This window comes from Pan paniscus, chromosome 5 (genome assembly GCF_029289425.2).
Source record: "Pan paniscus chromosome 5, NHGRI_mPanPan1-v2.0_pri, whole genome shotgun sequence".
NCBI classification, from domain to species: Eukaryota; Metazoa; Chordata; class Mammalia; order Primates; family Hominidae; genus Pan; species Pan paniscus.
This window is the reverse complement of record NC_073254.2, coordinates 62704930-62719285: the sequence shown is the minus strand read 5'-3', so window position 1 is coordinate 62719285 and position 14356 is coordinate 62704930. Positions and strand designations below refer to the sequence as shown.

Here is a 14356-nt window from a genome sequence, read left to right as displayed (position 1 = left end):
ATTCACAATAGCCAAGCTATGGTATCAGTCTAAGCATCCATTAACAAATGAACGGATAAAGAAAATGTGGCATATCTACATAATGTAATTCCAGTCAGCCTTTAGAAAGAAGGAAATCTTGTCCTTTCAAAATAGGACAAGTATACTTAGTATACTGAAGGACAGTATACTAAGTTAAATAAGCTTGGCACAGAAAAGCAAATATCACAAGTACTCAATTATATGTAGAATCTAAAACAATCAAACTCATAGAAGCAAAAATTGAATGCTGGTTATCAGAGTGGGGAAATAGTCAAAGGGTATGAAGCTGCAATGAGACAGGAAGAATAAATGTTAAGTATTTAAAGTGATGGATATGTTAATTAGCTTGATTTAATCACTCCATACTCTGTATATACATGATAACATCACTTTGTATCCCATAATTATATAACCGGTCAAAAAATAAAAATTAAATAAAAATCATAAAATACTGATAATAAAAATTTGATAAGATTAATACTGAATAACAATATTTTTACTCATCTAGCCGCTTCATTTATAAATAAAAATTATAAGATTAATAATGTTGATAAATGTTGAAGGCGAACCTCAGCTGAGCTTCCCCAAGGACTGTCAAAAGCATAAGGATTATTGTTAAAAGAACAGTGTTTTTGGACGTGCACTTTGATAGTCCCAGTTATTATGGTACAAGTCATTCAATTTAATTGATTTAAACTGAACCATCTGCTGTCTAATTGGCTCATAGCCAGTGGGATTTATGTTAGTAAATGAGTATCAGAGAGAGAAATAATACTAATGGGACGTTTATGTTTCACTAAGAATTTCTTCTAGTGAATCGCTTGAAACCGGAAGGTGGAGGTTGCAGCAAGCCGGGATCGCACCACTGCACTCCAACTTGGGCAACAAGAGCAAAATTCCGTCTCAAAAAAAAAAAAAAAAAAAAGAATGTCTCCTTGTTCATCAACAAAAATTAAACATATTAAAATGTATGCAAATCAAAAACCCTACTTTCAAGACTTCTTCTAAACAAGATAGAATAAGTAGGATTAGATATATCCTCCTGCCCAAAACATTTTTAAAATGCACAAAATAAATGAAACAAAGGTTTTGAAGACACTGGATATTAGACAATGACAGCAACAACAGAGAGAGTAAATAAACAATGTGAGCTCTCTGATTGTCCCAGTATACTTTCTGAAGAGGTTTCCAGGTGGCAACGAAAGAGGAAAACCAGATAGAGCCTATGGCTTGAAGAGACATAGTAGGGAAAGAAGGGAAGACAAAGTTGATAGAGTTTGCAATGCAGAGTACCAGAAAGAAGAGAGCAGCCCAGACAGAGACCTCTAGAGATCTGGAAGAGTTCTCCCTGAGTCATGAGCCGAATACTAATCAGCACAGGAACATGGGAAAACAATTTGAGACCAGAGAAAGAAATGCGTGAAAAGACAGAGGTAACAATCCTTTGTACTTACACAGGGCTGGAAAAATAAATGGTCATTTCCACTAACTAGAGTGCAAATCCTAATAATTCACAGGGTATCGGGTAGAGTACGTTAAAAATTTGTGCCTCAATTGTGGAGCAAAATTAGCCATAGGTCAAATTCTGCTGTGGTCCTGCCTAACAAAATTTAAAGGCAATAAGTAGATACAAACTGCAAGAAATGTTAAAGGAATTCCCACAGGTAGACGGAAAACAATCCAGATGAAAATAAGCATTTACAGAAAGGGGTGATTTTGTGCCTCATTATAGGTCACATTTTTCTGCTTCCTTTGCATGCCTTGGGATTTTACATTACATGTAGAACTGAAAATTCAGCTTTGTTCGGTTCTTGATTATTTATTTTTCTTTTTTTTCCTGCATTTTACAAATACTCTTGAGCTTTTTTCTGGAATATTATTGATTTGTTGACAACAGTTTAATCCTTTTGGGTTTTCCCTTTAGCGTATGCTAAAAGCCCATACAGAGGAACAATAGTATAAAATACCTCCTAAGAACATTTCTGCTTTGCTGTTTGAAATGAAGGCCAATTTATCACTATTGTGACGGTTGTCTCATAGAATATTTTACCAAATGTTTATTTGAGATTATCTGATGTCATGATAGCCATGATCATGATGTCAGACAGCCATGGTGGCTCTCTTAGATCATGCCCTCATAGACCTTGCAACCTGACTATTCCCATCTGTTGTTTGTGGAATTGGAAAGCAAATTTTGTGCACCTGTGATAGAATTCTTGATAGTCTTCGTGGATTTTGTCATTCTGTTCAATGAGAGGTTCTTGCATAAGGACTTTAATCATTAATATTGAAATATAAAACTAAAAAACAATGAAATGAAAATTTGGTACTGGATTACCCCAAATATTTATTTTGGACATGAGTGCTTCTCAAACTACAGAATTACAACCCTCAAGTTTTCTTCACCAACAAGGATATTGTAACACAACAAAAGAGAAAGTTGATATATTTCAGTAAGTTACTGGAAAGTGTGGTGTCCTCAGTTCTTATCTTCTTGGGAGAAAGAATTCGGCCAAGAAACAATTTAACAAAGAAAGCAGAGAATTTATTGAAGAAAAATAAAGACCAGAGAGTTTACTGAAGGAAGTACACTCCAAAAGAGGAGTGAGTTGACTAGGCTGGGAGCAGTGACAGTAGCAGCAAGGGTTAAGTGTCAGCAGAGATTATTTAAAGAGGCAGAATAGGCTGCTTGGAAGAGAATGGACCAGCAACCCTGAGAGTTCTATGTTGTGGTTTTTATTATGTCACACTCTTTCTTTAAGTTTGCACCTCTGTATTAAGTCTCTGCCTTTGTCTGTGTCTGGTTTCCCATTTCTGCCTTAAGTCCCTGCCTTTTCCCCCACCTAGTTCCCACCCCAGGTTTGTAGGATTCTCCCTTACTGTCAGTTGATGCACATGTGCAGGCCCAGGGATCAATACAAATCTTACCTAATGGCAGTGTGGTTCATTACCAACATCCCAGGAAGGTCATATAAACAGCAGTTAAATCTGTGGTTATTGTGCCTTTGTATCTCTTAGGAATTTCCCCTTTGCCCTTTTCCCCTCCTTATCAGCATGTAGCTGACTACATTCTCACAGTTCAATCATAGAATGAGTGATTACTGGGCATCTTAAGAGGCATTTTGGGGAGTTCCTTCTTACATTGGTAATTTCCCTTCTCTCTGCTCATACCTAGCATGCATGTTTTGGGTGGTCTCTGGGCTATGAGATTTTCCAGAGCTTACTTTTGTAGGGGCTCCCCTTCTTGCTCAGTCTAACTATCTGCCTGTTCTAACAAATACATATTACACTACAGGTGAGATGGCTAGATTATGGAAAGATAACTCTGATTAATTTACCCAAGAGTAAAATTATTCTGAGGCAAGGAGGATAATCCCTGACTACTGATCCAAATGGTAGGATGTAATAGGCAGTGGGTGTGTCACGTTGCTGAGTTTATACCTCTAGAGCATAATCTAATACTTTCATATACATTTAAAAAACATTTATGAAATTTTGGGAAGAATCCTTCTGAATTTTTATGTGTGCCATGTTGCTGATCTTACATACCTACAATGTGTCCTAATTTTTACATATACATAAAAACAAAACTTTTTGATATTCTAGAAAATAAATCTACATTCATATGAGTTTTCTCCAATTGTTCTGTTCTCCAATTATTATTGTGGAGTTTTTGCACATTGGGATTATTTGAAAATAATTCTAGACTCATAACTCATACATGGTCTGGGTACTATGGGATATCTAGATTGGTTATAATCTGCTCATTTGTTAATATTTAGGGATCTTCTAAAAATAATTCTTTCATAGTTTGTTTCATCTGGAACCTAAGTGTCCAAAGTAGATGCATAAAATTGCATGGTTTCTAACACAGAGAATAAAGAAATTTCCTCTGATAATATTGACAAATTAATAATTATAAGAAAGACACTGAAAGAGACTAAGGATTGTTATAAATTTTCAAGACTTGGAGTGTTTTCTGTTAACCAAGGCAAATAAAGTTCAGTTTACCTCAAGGATTTACTATTTATTTTAAGTCTCAACATCCACTTTTTCTATATATTCCTTTACTTCTTGTACAATCAGACAATTTTATTTCACCAGGAGAGCCATACATTATCATTTATAGTTGGTATATATTCTTCTAAATCTCTTTGAATTATACAGCCACTTTTGGAGGTTTTGTAAGTTGGCAATTTCTCTTTCCAATTTAGATTTTCTGTTTCCCTTCTTTTGGGCCTATGAACATTTACAAACAGAGAACAAGGATCCCTTTAAACTGCTCTTGACTGTACTTTAGGATACTCTTTGAAAATGTTCTAAAATCTATTTTCTTTTATTTTTATATATTGAAAAAGTTTTCTTAAGTAGTTGTGAAAATGCATTACATTGAAGATTTTCAATTTTTTTCTTGTATTTCAAGGCCATTTTTGAATTTTGCACATCTGGGTTATTTAAATCATTTTCTGGTCTCTCCCATTCTGTTGTTTATGACAATTTTTTTCCAGAAAAGGGGTTAACAATTAAGTAAACTCATTGGCATAGATATGATTGTCCAGACGGTTTTTTAAAAATCCATAAATTATAGTACTTAACATGGCTTTAGACTGGGATTTAAAAGCAATCTGAAACTTCACATTCTTGCCATGATGCTATAAGAAGGATTAGATTTACCATCCTGCTGGGAAACAAAACAAAACAAAAATAAAACAGATGTCTTTCAGACATTGACTTTTAAAAGACATCCCTCGGGACTTTGATTTTTCAGAGAAGTGAAGCAGTTGAGACTAATCTTGTAACTGTTCTGGTTTGCTTCCTAGATAAAATTTCAAAAGCACATGCACAGAGAGGTAAATCCAAAGCCCCCAAGCAACCTCATGGAGGTGAAGAATGTAAATGGGGAAAAGGGAAGGTTGAGGCAGCTGGAAATTGTAGGGGCGGAGATCTGGAAAAGAGAGAGCACTATATCATTTCTTAGGTCTAGTAGTAATTGTTTTATAAATTTAGGAGCCCCAGAGTTAGGTGCATATATATTTAAGATTGTGATACTTTCCTGTTGGACAAGACATTTTATTATTATGTAATGTCCCTCTTTGTCTTTTTTAATTACTGTTGCTTTAAAGTTTGTTTTGTCTGATATAAGAATAGCTACTCCTACTTACTTTTGGTGTCCATTTGCATAAAATGTCTTTTTCCACCCCTTTACCCTTAAGTTTATGTGAGTCCTTGTGTGTTAGGTGAGTCTGTTGAAGGCAGCAGATACTTGGTCAGTAAATTCTTATCCATTCTGCCATTCTGTATCTTTTAAGTAGAGCATTTAGGCCATTTACATTCATTTAGTATTGAGATGTGAGGTACTATTCTATTCATCCCACTATTTGTTGTTTGCATATCTTGGTTGTTTGAGTTTTTTTGTTGTTGTGTTTTTGTTGTAATTGTTGTGTGTGTGTATTGTTGCATTATAGGTCCTGTGAGATTTATGCTTTAAAAAAGTTCTGTTTTGATGTATTTCAAGGATTTAGTTCAAGGCTTACAGGTCCTTTTAGCAGTTCTTGCAGTGCTGGCTTGGTAGCGGCATATTCCCTTAGCATTTGTTTGTCTGCAAAAGACTGTAACTTTCCTTCTTTTATGATGCTTAGTTTCACTGGATGCAAAATTCTTGGCTGATAATTGTTTTGTTTAAGGAGGCTAAATATAGGGCATCAACCCCTTCTAGTTTGTAGGTTTTCTGCTGAGAAATCTGCTGTTAATATGATTGGTTTTCCTTTACAGGACACCCTATTCAACAAATGGTGCTGGGATAATAGGCAAGCCACATGTAGAAGAATAAAACTGAATCCTCATTGCTCACCTTGTGCAAAAATCAAGGTGGATCAAGGACTTACATCTAAAACCTGGAACCATAAAAACTCTAGAAGATAACATTGGAAAAACCCTTCTAGACATTGGCTTAGGCAAAAACTCCATGACCAACAACCCCAAAGCAAATGCAACAAAAACAATGATAAACAGGTGGGGCTTAATTGAACTAAAAAGTTTCTGCACAGCAAAAGAAACAATCAGCAGAGTAAACAGACAACCCACAGAGTGGGAGAAAATCTTCACAATCTATACGTCTGACAAAGGACTAATATCCAGACTCTACAAGAAACTCAAACAAATTAGCAAGAAAAAACAAACAATCACTTCAAACATTGGACTAAGGACATGAATAAACAATTCTCAAAGGAAGATATACAAATGACCAACAAACATGAAAAAATGCTCAGCATCACTAAGGATCAGGGAAGTGAAAATTGAAACCACAATGCGATAACAACTTACCCCTGCAAGAATGGCCATAATCAAAAAATAAAAAAAAATAGATGTTGGTGGGAATGTAGTGAAAAGGAAACGCTTTAACACTGCTTGTGGGAATGTAAACTAATATAACCACTTTGGAAAACGGTATGGAGATTCCTTAAAGAACTAAAAGTAGAACAACAGTTTGATTCAGCAATCCCACTACTGGATATCAACCCAGAGGAAAAGAAGTCATTATACAAAAAAAGATACTTGCACACACATGTTTATAGCAGCACAATTTGCAATTGCAAAAATATGGAACCAGCCCAGATGCCTATCAGTTAATGAATGGATAAAGAAATTGTGATATATATATATACACATATCCCATGTTATATATATAATATATATATATACATATCCCATGTTATATATATATTATATATATATATATATTATATATATATATATATATATATATATATATACACACACCATGGAATATTATGGGGCCATAAAAAGGAACAAAACATTGGCATTCTGGCTTTCGCAGCAACCTGGATAGAATTGGAGATCATTATTTTATGTTAAGTAACTCAGGAATGTAAAACTGAACATAATATGTTCTCACTTATAAGTGGTAGCTAAGCTATGAGGATGCAAAGTCATAAGAATGATAAAAGGGACTTTGGGAACTGGGGGAAAGATTGGGAGTTGAGGTAAGGGATAAAAGAGTACAAATCAATATAGTATATACTGCTCTGATGATGGGTACACCAAAATCTCACAAATCACCACTAAAGAACTTACTCATGTAACCAAACACCACCTGTTCCCCAAAAAACCTATGGAAATTTAAGAAGAGAGAGAGCTATGCAGACAAGAGCTTCAGAAATCTAACTACAGTGCCCTTTTATATCATTGTTGAATACTCAGATATGCAAGTGTGGAGTAAAACTCCATGAGGCCAGGCAAAAAAGGCAACCAAGTATCTATAAGAAAAAATTTCCAGAGCTTACACAAGGCAAGCTCTAACAACATATATTGAACTCCACCTAGCCAGAGTGAAGAGTTCTTGATTATTTAGCATATTTAAGAGAGTAACTTTTCATCAGAGGTGACAGTATCTTAGTAATTTGGACAAATTATCAGTGGAATAAAGACAACTCTAGACTGCTCCCAGAAAAGCTTTAAAAAATGACTCAAAGGGATGACACTGATCTATAAGTAACCAACTTCCTGTCAAAACAAAGCCGAACAATTTTTAAAGGAAGAAAACAAGAATCCAGCCATACCAACATCAAATCTGTAATGTTTAGCATAAAATAAAAAATGACTGCTAAGTAAAAAAATGTAATCCAAAGCAGGAGAAAAATAATCAAATAGAACTATAAATGACATAGATAATGGAACTAGCAAATACATTAAGCAGCTGTTATAAATATGTAAACATGTAAAGAATAACAAATAACAAAATAAAAGGGTAAATAGAAATTTAAAAAACAAACAACTAGATAGAACTTCTAGAGTTGAAAACTAATGTCTAAATGAAACTTTAACTAGATAGGATTAACAACACATAAGACATTACACAAGAAAATATCAGTAAATATTCAAATTTAGCAATGAATCTATTAAAATTGAAAAAGAAAGAGAATGAAATAATTTGTTTCAGTAACCCATGGAACAAAATAAATTTATGTGCAGACATGGAATAGGAATTCCAAACAGGGTAAGGACAGAGAAATAAAAAAATAAAAATTGAAGAAATAGAGGTTACTATATTCCCAAATTTAAATAAAGTTACAATGCTAACTCAACACCTAGAAAGATTTTAAAATGCCTATAAAAATAAAACAAAGCACATCAAAATAAAATTGCTAAAAACCTATGATAGAGAAAATATTAACAGTATCCAGAGAAAAAAGACAAATTATATAAGAAAAACAAGGATTAAAATGTATGCATATTGGTTGCGCAGTAGTGCTAGTGGCTTCGCAATTTGGTCCTCAGACCTGGCAGCCGCCACTGGTGCTGAGCTGGTAGGAAGCCCCTGTCGGTGAGCTCGTTGGAGCTTGAACCCATTGTCACCCCTCTGACTCACCAGCAAAAAAATAAATAAATAAATAAAAATAAATTAAAAAAAAATGGTTGAAGCAGATTGCCCAGAAAAGTTCTTCATTGGTGGGCTTAATATGGAGACTGAGAAAGCTCTTGAAGCACCATTTGGCAAATATGGATGAATAGTGAATAGTGGAAGTACTCTTGATGAAAGACCGTGAAACCAACAAATCAAGAGGATTTGCTTTTGTCCCCTTTGAAAGCCCAGCAGACGCTAAGGATGCAGCCAGAGACATGAATGGAAAGTCATTAAATGGAAAAGCCGTCAAAGTGGAATAAGCCACCAAATAATTATTTGAAAGTGGTAGACGTGGACTGCCTCCACCTCCAAGAACTAGAGGTCCTTCAAGAAGTCTGAGAGGTGGAAGAGGAGGAAGTGGAGGAACCAGGGAACCTCCCTCATGGGGAGGACACATGGATGATGGTGGATATTCCATGCATTTTAACATGAGTTCTTCCAGGGAACCACTCCTAGTAAAAAGAGGACCACCACCAAGAAGTGGGGGTCCTTCTCCTAAGAGATCTGCACCTCCTAAGAGATCTGCACCAGTTCACAGCAGCAGTGAATGGAAGGAAGAGCTCCTTTATCACGTGGAAGAGATAGTTAGGGAGGTCCACCTCGAAGGGAACTGCCGCCCTCTCGTAGAGATGTTTATTTGTCCCCAAGAGATGATGTGTAGTCTACTAAAGACAGCTCTTCAAGCAGAGATTACCCAAGTTCTTGTAATACAAGAGATTATGCACCACCACCAGGAGATTATACTTACCGTGATTACAGTCATTCCAGTTCATGTGATGACTATCCATCAAGAGGCTATAGCGATAGAGATGGATATGATCGTGATCATTACTATTCAGATCATCCAAGTGGAAGTTCCTACAGAGATTCATATGAGAGTTATGATAACTCACATAGTGCTCCACCTACACAAGGGCCCCCACCATTTTATGCTGGAAGCAGTCGCTATCATGATTACAGCAGCTCACGTGACGGATGTGGTAGAAGTCGAGACAGTTACTCAAGCAGCTGAAGTGATCTCTATTCAAGTGGTCGTGATCGGCTTGGCAGACAAGAAAGAGGGCTTGCCCCTTCTATAGAAAGGGGGTACTCTTCTCCATGTGATTCCTACAGCAGTTCAAGCTGCAGAGCACCAAGAGGTGGTGGCCGTGGAGGAAGCCGATCTGATAGAGGGGGAGGCAGAAGCAGATACTAGAAGCAAACAAAACTTTGGACAAAAACCCCAGTTCAAAGAAACAAACAAAAAGTGAAACTATTCTGTCATAGCTACCCAAGGACTACTAAAAGGAAAAATTGTGTTACCTTTTTTAAATTCCTTGTTATGTTCCCCTCCATAATTTTTATGTTCTTGTGAGGAAAAAAGTAAAACATGTTTAATTTTATCTGACTTTATGACATTGCTTTTAAACAAGCAAATGTTAAATGTGTTAAGACTTGTTGTACTAGTGTTGTAACTTTCCAAGCAAAAGTGTTCCTAGAGGCCACTCCTATCTGATTTTTCCCAGTAAATGAGGCAAGCAATTCTAAGATCTTCCACAAAACGTCTAGCCATGTAAAATGGAGAGATGAATTGTTCTGCCTATACAAACAAGCTAGCTATTAGAGGGTGGTTGGGGTTTGCTACTCAGAAGATTTCAGGGTGTCTTCCAGCTGAAATCTCAATGTTCACAGCATGAAAAACCTGAAATCAGAGGCCTATGCAAGGCAAGTGCTATTCACGCAGTAGATCCAAAAACAAATGGATAATGCTGGCCATTTTGCTTTTCTGACATTTCCTTGGGAATCCCCAAGAACCTCCCCTTTCTCCTCCCGGAATAAGACCATTTAAGTGTGTGTCAAACAGCTACAGAATACTAAAAAAAAGTTTGGCCAAAACCAACCATGAAGCTGCAAAGGTGTCTGCTCTTACTGTTTCAAATTTTTGCAACTCTGTAATGTCTCACTTTTAAAGGAACAGCTTGATTGCAAGGGAGAAAATAGATAAGCAATAAAGTTACCTCCAACTTCCTAAAGGCTTATGACTTCTAAAAAGTGAATCTATCAGCATTCCACATCAGATTTAAAGCATCAAATGCCTGTGAAACAGCAAAGATGGTTGAGGATTATGCTCATTATGGTCGTGGAGTGCTGATTTATTCGCAGTAGATAAAGCTGGCAGTCAGATAAATCAAATGCTAAGAGTTTTTGAAGCAGAAGGTGGCTGATTGTCGATAAGTCACTACAGTTACATAAGAAGTGCTGTCAGAATTGGTTTGGTGCAATCAATAGATTTTGCCTCCAAGGGTTCCTGTGGACCTGAGGATGGCATCAGTGTTGATTAACATTCATAACTAGGGAGTGAGTAGTAGTTACTTAAAACAATAATTGACCAAATGGAAAAGGAGAAGTAATTAAGGAAATTGGTAAGTGGAGGTAGTCAGGAAGTTCTTGTGTTCCTTTACATAGATTTTATAGCTTTGGTTTTCATTTTGTTTAGATAAAGTCAAGGGACAACTCTTCAATTTAGAACTTCAGTTGAATCATAAAAATGATGAATAAGTGGTAGCTCTGTCTAGTGAAATGTCTATGTCTGTCAGTAAGTGAAACATTTTTTGGTGGTGGCTTATCCAGAAACAGAGTTTAGTTGTAGAATAAAACTTAGAGAGTGGTTGCGTTTGCTACTCAGAAGATTTCAGGGTGTCTTCCAACTGAAATCTCAATGTTCTTAGCATAAAAAACCTGAAATCAGATGTCTATGTAAGGAAAGTGCTATTCACACAGTAAATCCAAAAAAGCAAATGGATAATGCTGGCCATTTTGCTTTTCTGACATTTCCCTGGGAATCCACAAGAACCTCCCCTTTCCCCTCCCTGAATAAGACCATTTAAGTGTGTGTTAAACATAGAAAGTAACAAACATGCTAAGATGGCAAGCACACTGGAAACAAGTAGCCTACTTTTGCTGATTGTTTTACAAGCTCACTTTACCTCCCAATCTTGGAAATAAGTTTTAGTTTATTGCTTTAGAGACTAGAGCCAATAGTATAATTTTCTCAAAGGAAATAGACTTGAGTTGTTGGATTACAGGAACTAACTCAACTTCTAAGATTTTTTTTTTGTCATAATTATGGCACTGTCATGTTTTACCATTTGCAACTAGGGATAGTAAGTACAACATTTTAAACTCTCGTTTGACAGACTACTACTAATCACAGACCTGTAATAGGTAATGACCAAATTTATGTGGTTGTTGCACTTCCATAGTTGTCTTAGCCCAATCCTTCCATACTCTTATGATTACTTGGGTTAAAGCTTCTGTGAGGACCTTTTTGGCTCTTGAGATATACTAGATATTTAAGATATTTAGATATCCTAAGGATAGCATAGGATATAGAGATTGTACAAATTGTGAATGAATATTAAGTTCAAAGCAAGGAGTATGTTAAAATGACCAGACACCTGTTTGATAAATAGTTTACTGACCTAGCAGACTTGTGGAAAAAGAATTAGATCTTGATTCTTCTGGGTTTATACTGGTTGTAAAACAGAATGATATAGAAAATGTTTTCCTTGTTTAACTGGTAGTTGAACATAGAACTTGGGTATTATAGATCACTTTTCACTTTTTGGAATGTTATGTATTGAAACTTAATAAAACTTTAACATGGCAAAAAAAAAGTATGCGTGTTGCCTATGGAAAATATACAACCAAAAAGTTAGTGGAATAACCTCTTAGAAGGTGTAGAAAATATTATTGCAACCTAAAATCTATATTCAGTATAAGTGCATATTTCAAATACAAACTCAAATAAACATCTCTGAATATAGCTAGCCCTATAAATATATAAGCAATTGAATTAGTAGTTTGTAAACTTTACCTCAAAGAACACACAGTCCCACATACATTCATAGTTATATTCTATAAATTGTTTAACAAATAAATACTATTCTTACACATTTTTTTTCCAGAAAACAGAGGTCAACATTATCCTGATAACAAAAGTCAAAAAAGAAACTTCAAGGAAATAAAACTGGGACATAATATCTTCATAAAGATAGATACAAAGTTCTTAACAAAATATTAGCAAATGTTGTTAGCAGTAGGTGTCCAGGTTCTTGGCGTCTTGAACAAGGAATTGAACAAAACTCACAAACAAAGCGAGGAAAGCAAAAGCTGGGATTTATTGAAAATGAAAGTACGCTCCACAATGTGGGATCCTGAGCATAGGGGCTCAAGAGCCCTGTTTACAGGATTTTCTGGAATTTCAGTACTCTAGAGGTTTCCCATTGGTTACTTGGCATATATTCTATGTAAATGAAGAGAATGCGGTGAAGTCACAGAGTCATTTACTTGGGTTGTGCCCTATTGTAAATGGAGAGGATATTATTTGGTGTGTGTGATCTAGGTAAATGGAAAGGATGAATGTGAAGTTACCAAGTGTAAATAGCATGAATGGAGAGGAGGAAGTGCAGTTACAAAGCCATTCACAGTCCTGTCATTGCCGACGTGCTTTCATTTGATTTAGTTCTAGAAAGTCAGCATGGATCGGTCTTAAGTTCCCTGCCTCCAGGTCCTATTCTCCTGCCTCAATGTGATACATCATAGCCCAGTTAGTTTTATAGCAGAAATGCAAGGTTGGTTTGACTGTCAACCTATATAGTTTACTACATTAATATACTTTTTAAAAAGCTATGATTATCACAAAAGATGCAGTAAAGGCTTTGAGAGCATGTAATACCCATTCAACTTGATAAAAGTCAAGTTGAAAAACTCTCAGCTAAAATCACACTTAAAGGTAAAAGATTTAGTGTTCTTCCTTTAATATCAGTAATAAGGAAATGATTTCCACTCTTATTATAAATTCATTCAATAAGTCAAAACATAAAACATATGAACATCAGAATGGAAGAATTAAATCTGTCATTTACATATGACATATGCAGAAATGTGTATGTGCATATACATTGAAGAATCAAGACAAAGCTACTAGCATTTGTGAGTAGGCTAGCAAATGCTGCAAAATATCAGGTCTCCACACAAAAATCAATTATATCTCTATATACTAACAATGAACAGAAATTGAATTGTAAAAAATATCAGTCATAATAGTATCAAAAACATGAAATGACTAGTAATAAACTTTAAAAAATATGTGCAAAGCAAACAAAGAATATTGCTGAGAGAAATCTCTATGCAATCTCAATCAACAGGATTACTTGTTGAAATTGACAAGCTTATTTTAAAATATATGCTAATATAAGAGATAACAAATAAATAAGTAATTTTAATTTTTAAAGAAAATGTTAGAGGACTTACACTGCCTGGTTTCAGGATATAATATAAATACAGACATAATCAGGCCAGTTTGATGTTGTTATGAAGACAGACACATAAATCATTAGAATAGAATCAAAAGTCTAGTTAGCTAGGTACATAGATAAGACAGATAGATATTAATTTATCTTTCACAATGTTGCCAAGTCAATTTAATGAGAAAATTATACTGTTGAAATACTATGACTGGAACAATAGCATATTTTTATGGAGAAAAATAAAACTTTGTTCTTAATTCACACCATACAACAAACAACTCAAAATAGATTATAGACCTAAAATTAAGAGATACAAGTATTAAACTTTCAGAAGATCAAACATTTTTATGATTTTAGGTTGGTTAGCAAAAATATTTTGTATAGAACATAAAAAAGTATGAATAACAAAAATATTCACATTTAGAATATATCAAAATGAAAAACTACTGCTCTTTAAAACATACCCATAAACAAATAAGGCAAGTCATAGAGTAGAAGAAAATATTGGAAATGAATATATTTAACACAGAAATATAAGAAATACATCTAGACTATATAAGGAACTCTTAAAATTCAATAGTAAGAAGAAAAAGAATCAATTTTAAGTTAGAAAAAAGAT

The 14356-nt window shown here is 34.9% G+C and overlaps 1 pseudogene; it reads left to right on the top strand.

Moving 5' to 3' along the window:
- The first annotated feature begins 6873 nt into the window (after window positions 1–6873).
- Window positions 6874–9653, top strand: LOC100989940 (RNA-binding motif protein, X chromosome-like; annotated as a pseudogene).
- The last annotated feature ends 4703 nt before the right edge of the window (window positions 9654–14356 follow it).